The following is a 7,670-nucleotide window of genomic DNA, read 5'->3' as shown; positions in this document are numbered from 1 at the left end:
AACCCAAAAGCTACAACTCTTGTTGCATAGGTCTTGCTTTTTCTTGGTCTTAACCATCCAGCAGAAAAGTATAAAAACTAAATATAAGAAGTAAAGCCTTGCTGTTATGTTGAGCTATAGGGGACTCAGGTCAACAATTTCTGACATTGCCAGTCAAGCGGAAGACCCAATACTATTATGGGCTACTGGACTCTTTAGTATATTTTGCTGAGTTAACACACCTATAATACTCAAATAATGGAACTAAATGAAAAAGGGTATATAGATGAATGTCCATATTGTATCCATGTATTCAAAGTGAGTAGGATAGATATATAGTTACATTCTCTTAATGAACAGAGGGATTTGTTCTAATAGTGATTGTAAGTAGGATATCATGTCTGCATCTTGTACAGCAAATAACCAGTAGGAAGAATGTATGCAATGTGTTAATTATTGAAACTGTCCTACCAATATGTTTTGGAACTGTCTCATTGCTGTTTGTTTCTCAATAAAATTATGGAAAAAAATAATAAAAAATAAAGCTTGAATGGAACAATAGGTACTGTAAAAAGGAAATAATTTGCTCAATGGTAAAGAAAAACTTGAATGAGGAAAAGGACAAATGAAAGAATGGAAAAAGATATGTTTAGGTATACATGCAGAATAATTTGAATAATTGTATTGTTGATTTCTGCTGGTCTTTTGAAAGGAGTAGCTGATGCTTAGATTTTTTTTCTTTTTATTCTTTTGAATTTCTGACATTTTTCTTATTGTTTTGCTTTGTAATTTTTCTTTAAACTGCATGTTTATATCTTGTAACCAGAGGAACTAATTTGAAGATAGAGTCATGCACTAAAGCAACTATTATTGAATTCCTATCAGTTTGTTCAGTGAAATTTTGTTTTGTTTCTAATACTTTTTTCTATCATTATTTTCAATTTTTTAAAAATGAAAAATGTAGTTATAATTCTACCTGGCCCTGTCTGACCTCCACCTGAGGAAATTTTTCATTACTGCTTAAATCTTTAGTTAAGTTTTTTTTTTTTTACATCAAATCAGTTCAATTTTAGTAAAACATATGCATCTAGAAATTTGTCCATTTCTTCTCATTTCAACTTATTGGCACATAATATTTCTAAATAGTCCTAAATTATCCTTTGGATAATAATTCTCTCTGTTATAATATCTCTGTTCTCACCTCTAATTGTGTTAATTTCATTCTTTTCTTTTTAGTTAGTTTGTCTAAGGTTTTATCATTGTTATCTTTCAAAGAACAAACTTATGTTTTTTTTTTTAATTTTGTGCCTTTCACTTAATCTCTCTCTCTCATGTATTTCTGTTCCATTCTTTATCATTTATTTTCTTATGTTAGCTTTGAGTTTACTTTTTTCTTATTGTCTTAATGGCTTGAGGTTATTTATTTGCTGTCTCTCAGATTTTTAATTTAGGCACTTTGACTAAATACTTTGTTCTCAAATCTTCTATCATTATACACTGCAGATTCTGCTATGATGTGCCTTCATTTTCATCTGATTCTAGAATTTTTCTCAAATTGCTCCATTTGCTTCAAAGGCATGCTGACTATCTAAAGTGTGATATTCCATTTTTGTGTGCTTGTATAGTTTCTTTAGTTTTATTTTCTGTTGATTACTACATTTTATTCCACTATGATCTGACAAGACTCAAGTAATATTTTAATTTTTATATATGGCAAAGATTCTCAAAACAAGAATAGCAAATCAACAACGATTGCTATGTTATGTATTTTTATCATCAAAACCCTTGCTCAGATTAACAGATGTAGGTAGGAAAGATTGGACAAATAATTGAACAGTAAGTAACTCTTGCTCTGTATAAAACTTAATACTTTTTCTTATACTTTTTTAAAAATTTATTTTAAAGATAGTATAATAATAATTGATAAGACACTAGGAACAGTAAACATTGAGAAGAAAATGAAGAGATCCATGGCTGTTTTATTGCATCTTGTGGTCTTCCATGCAGTTGTTCAGATTACAGATGTTAGTATTTAGAGAGAGTTAATCAAAGTGAAAATTTTAAGCATTAATTATTAATTTCAAAAAACTGGAAATTAGTAGTACACTCATCTCAGCTATCCTGTATATATACTTCATGATTTCCCCTTTCTTTTCTTCCTATCTTTTCCCCTTTCCCTAATCTTGTTATTTATTCTTTATGTTTGGTTTCTGTCCATTATACTATGTCTATTATAACTTTCAGATTTTATTTCTTTGTTCAGTTCTTACACTAGGGACAGCTGATGTTTACACAGTTGGGTCTGACTTATTTCACTGCATCCATTTACCTAGAAAAAGCCCAAGTTTGTCTTTCTTTATAGCTGAGTAAAACCACATCATTTTTAATCCACTCCTCAGATGATAGCCATTTTGGTTGTTTCCAAGATCTCATTATGACAAATTAAACTGCTATAAACATGGATATATATATATATATATATATATATATATATATATATCACTGTGCTATGATGTTTTCATTTCTTTTCAGAAAGTACCCAGAAGGGGAAAATCTGGGTTAAATGGGATTTTCAGTGCTAGTTTCTAGAGTTGGCTCCATACTGATTTTTAAAGTGGTTGTATTAGTCTACTTTCCCACCAACAGAGGAAAAGGGTTACTTTTCCACCACAGCCTTTCCAGTATTTGTTATTAGTTGATTTATTTATATCTAATGTGAGTTTAATTTCACTATTTAGTTTGCATTTCCTGAAGACCAGTACCGAGGAGGATTTTTTCATGTATTTATTTGCCAATTGTATTTATTCCTCTGATAAGTGTGTGCTCATCTCAGATGCCAATTTTTGGATTGGGTCTTTGAATTTTTGAGGCCTTATTTTTTTTTTTTAGTTCTCTATATATTCTACATAAAAGTTCTTTGTCTGAGTGGTTGTAGGTTAAGAATTTTTCCCAATTCATGGGTTGTCTTTTCAGTCTGTTGATGATTTCTTTTGTTGTACAGAAACTTCTCAATAAAATGAGATCCCAGTTTTTGATTCTTTGAAGAATCTCAGTACTTGGATTTTTATTTATAAACTCTGCTTACCCTGTTTTTTTCAAGATGTCCACCTACTTTCTTTTCCTGTGGATTTAGTGTTTCATTTTCATGGTTTAAATATTTAATCCGTTTTTATGTTAGTTTAGTGCATGATGATAAACCTGTGTCTAGTTTTAGTTTTTGGCATGTGGAGAGGGACTGTTTCCAGCACCATATGTTAAAGAGGCTATCTTTCTTCCAGTGAACATGGTTGGCTCCTTTGTCAGAAAAAAGGAGGCTGAATGTGTTTGTAGCTGTATTTACATATTCTAATCTGTTTATTCATTCTCCATTCTGTGTTTCTGCTAATACTGTGCTGATTTAATCACAGTGGTTTTGTAGTATAATTTCAATCATGGATTGTAATGTTTCCTGCCTTGATTTCCTTGCCGAGAAAAGCCTTTGACATTCTATGTCTTTTCTTGTTCCAAATAAATTTTGGGACTGTTTTCTCTAGATCTGTGATGTACATTTATGGTATTTTGATAGGGATGGGATTAAATCTGTATAAGACTTTGAGGAGTATGGCCATTTTTACAAACTTGGTTCTTTCTATCCATGAGCAAGGAATATCTTTCCATTTTCTGAAACCCTCGTTAATCTCTTTTTTCAGAGTACTATAATTTTTATTGAATAGATCTTTTGCTTCCTTCATTAAATTAATTCTTAAGTATTTCATTGTTTTGGATGCTATTATAAGGGTATTGTTTCTCTAATTTCTCACTAAGTGAATTTCTTATTTGTGTAGAAGCATTATACTGATTTTTGGATGTTGAATTTATATCCTGTTATGCTACTCAATTTGTTTATTTATTCTAGGAGCTGGTGGAGCTTTTTAGTCTTTCATGTAGAGTATCTTGTTGTCTCAAGACAATGATAGCTTCACTTCTTGTTTACTTATTCTTTTACCTTTTATTTCTCTCTCTTGTCTAATGGCCCTGGCTAATGTTTTCAGACCTATGTTGAATAGGAGTGGTGAAAGTGAACATCTTTGTCTTGTACCTAATTTGAGAGTACAAGCTTTTAGTTTTTGTCCATTTAGAATTATGTTGGTTATTGGATTGTCATAGTTGGCTTTTATCAGATTGAGGTACAGGGCATCTATTCTAATTTTCTGTATGATTTTGATCATGATTGAGAGTTGGGTTTGTCAAAAGCCATTTCTGTATCAATTGAGATGATCATGTGGTTTTTGGTTTTGGCTCTTTTTATACAGTGTGTTACATCTATATATTTGTGTAGTTGAACCATCCTTGCGTCCCTGTAGTGAGTCCTACCTGATCATGGTATATAACTTCTTGATGACTTGCTGTTTTCTATTTCCTAGTATTACATTCAGGAAATTTACATGTTTGTTAATGAGGGAGATTGGGCTGCAATTGTTTTTTTTTTTGTCGAGTCTTTCTCTGATGTTGGTATGAGTATAATACTGACCTCCAGGAATGTTTTTTGTGTATTGCTTCCTTTTCAATTTCATTGAAGTCTGAGGAGTATAAGAAGTAAATCTCTAAATGTCTTGTAGAACTCAGCTGTGAATCCATCAGAACCTGGGCATTACTTTGTTGGTAAATTTTTATTACATTTTCTATTTGATTTGCTGATACTGTGTTATTCAGAGTTTTTACATCTTTTTGATTAAGTTTTGGTAATTTATACCTATCTAGGAATCTGTCCAATGCTTCTGTGTCTTCAATTCTGTGAGAGTAAAGATTTTCACAATAGCTAATGATCTTCAGAACTTCTACCAGATCAGTGATAATTTCATCCTTTTCATTCCTTATTGCTTGAATTTGAGCTTTTTTCTTCCTCTTTTTGATGAGGTTGGCTACAGGTTTATCAGTTTTATTTAATCTTTCAAAGAAAAAGCTCTTTTATTCATTAATTCTTTGTTTTGTTTGTTTGTCTCAATTGCATTAATTTCTGCTCTAATCTTTATAACTTTCTCCTGTTTGGGGGATTTGGGTTTCCTTTGGTCTTCTTTTTCTAAAAGCTTGAGGTATAGCACTAGAGTATTTATTTGTTCTTGTTCTGTTGTCTTAACATGTGAATTCACCACTATATATTTCCATTTGAGGACTGTTTTCATTGCATCCCACCAGTTCCAGTAAACTGTGCTTTAATTTTCATTGGATTGTAGAAATTGTTTAATTTCTTAATTAGTTTCATCTATAAGCCATTGGTTGCTAAAGAGGATGTTATTAAACTTCCATATATCTATGGAGTTCGGGTGGTTTGTTTTGTTACTAATTTCTAGTTTCATTGCACTGGGGTCAGATAATATGTGTGGTATAATTTCTGTGTTCTTGCATTTACTTAAGCATGATCTGTGGACTATTATGTGGTCTATTTTAGAGAACCATGTGCAGCTGTAAAGAATGTGTATTTTGATGATGTTAGTTGGAACACTCTGTGTATGTCCCCTAAGTCCATTTGTTCAAAGTTATGATTCAGTTTTGATAACTCTTTGCTAATCTTTTGTGTACTTTAGACCTACGATCCAGAAATAGCACCTAACTGAGCAGGATCTGAGCCAGCACAAAATATGGTAGGTAATCTCCCATCCTGCAGCATATGTCAAACAGATTCTGAGTCATATGATTCTGGAATGAAAGTCTTGCGAGTATGGGGACAGGGCTTACTGTAGCCTAGGAACAAAGGGACATCCTAAAGCTAGCTGTGAGTGTGACACTGAGAGAACTGCTGACTACCCATTCCATACATTACACCTAAGCTAAAGCATAGAAATCTGAAGTTTGTGATCCATTCACTGCAGACTTTCACAGAAACAATAATATATGGATGACCTGAATAGTCATATTCCTTTCAAGAAAGAGAAAGCTTCATTAGTAGCCTAACAGAGAGCTAAAAACACAGATGATGCTAGCAAATCGAACCACATATTCAAAGACTAAATAGCAAATCTACAAAAACTAGCCAAAGCATGAAGACAGAATTAATAATTTCCAAGTCATTCTGGATGAAATTTACAGAACAAAATTATCAGCTATTTCTTAGGTAAAATCAACAGATAGGAGTTGAATTCATTTTCACAGCATGAGTTCAGAAAAACTCCTGTATCTATAATTACAGTATCATAATAGGTTTTACTAAAACAATTTCAAGTTCAGGACACAATGTTAACTTACAAATTCCTGCTAAGAAGTTTCAACATCATATTTTCTATTGAAATGGCCACAAATAGATTTTTATAAGCATATACTGCCAAGATAAGTGACATAAAATATATGAAAAGAGAGCTCTGAAGCCAATATTTTTAAACTTTGTACTTGCAATATAAAAACTTCAAAAATTTGATGATGAAACTATTACTACAAAATGAGGACTCTGTGAGATTTCAAAAGCATATTTTTACTTGAACCCTTTCCACACATGTTGTTAGTCATATCACATGGACCTTGACAACACTGACTGACCTTGTATATCTACAGTCTTATTAAAATGAACGAAAACCCACATAGGTCCTGGAATATCTTTGGGATTTCCTCACTCAATAAAAGTAAGATTCCACTTGAAATGATAGAAAGAAAGAAAGAAAAAGAAAGAAAGAAAGAAAGAAAGAAAGAAAGAAAGAAAGAAGAAAGAAAGAAAGAAAAAAGAAAGAAAGATCTGAAAGACTAGATTATTTCCAAGAAGGTGTCAGTAATTTTGAATTGAGTCTATAGATCAGTAATAGTAAACCTTTTAGAGCTTTTGATACCAAATAGCCTGCTATGACACATGCACCATAGGTTTACCACCACTACTATGTATTTATGGATCAAAGGAACAACATAACACAGTTTTAAAGTGGAAAAGACAAAAAATGTACTTGTCAAGATTCTGTAAATTTTGTTCCTGGTAGAAACCTTTACATGTAAAAATCACACTCATAGTATCACTTTCAGATATTTGACATTAATGAGCACAGTCAAGTATTATATTATTGGGTCAGGGAGGCAGCTCAGCAGTCTAAGTGCCTGTTTGCCAAGCATAATGACCAATATTTGATCCCCAATACCACACACCATGCCAGTCCCAAAACCGGGAATGGTGGCAGAACACGCCTAGAATCCCAGCAGTAAGGAGTCTGACACAGGAGGATCACTATGAGTCCAAGCTGCATAGTGAGACCCTATTCCAAATAAATAAATAATTTTTTAAAAGAATGACATTTTCAATAGTGGGTCTAGGCATATGGAAAACACTACAGGCCTAATCATCTTAATACAAATACTAATCAAGAAATCTGCCATTTTGGCTTAAGGTTAAGCTATGGAAGTTGTTACATTTTTCTGTGGATTTATTTTCTTCTTTGTCTTGTTTAAAGTTACTCATACTGAAAACGTGTGGTCAAAATGGAAGTAGTACAAAGTGTTGATTTTTATCACATTAGAAATCAGAAAAATTTATAAAAAGTGCAACACCAAAGAATGCTTTATTTAAATACATCAAATGAACTTGACTTTCCTTTTCTTAGTTTGAAAAGTTCAAGCAGTCTCCAGAAAAGCTATTGAGCATCATCCTTTAAAACAGGCTGGCGCACTTTCAAAATCGCTATCAAATTTTTGTCACTCTTTTCCAAAATATAATTGCTTATAAATAATAAATCTCTGTT

This window comes from Octodon degus, unplaced genomic scaffold (genome assembly GCF_000260255.1).
Source record: "Octodon degus isolate 3935 unplaced genomic scaffold, OctDeg1.0 scaffold00146, whole genome shotgun sequence".
In the NCBI taxonomy this organism is placed as follows: domain Eukaryota; kingdom Metazoa; phylum Chordata; class Mammalia; order Rodentia; family Octodontidae; genus Octodon; species Octodon degus.
This window is presented reverse-complemented; position numbering follows the sequence as displayed.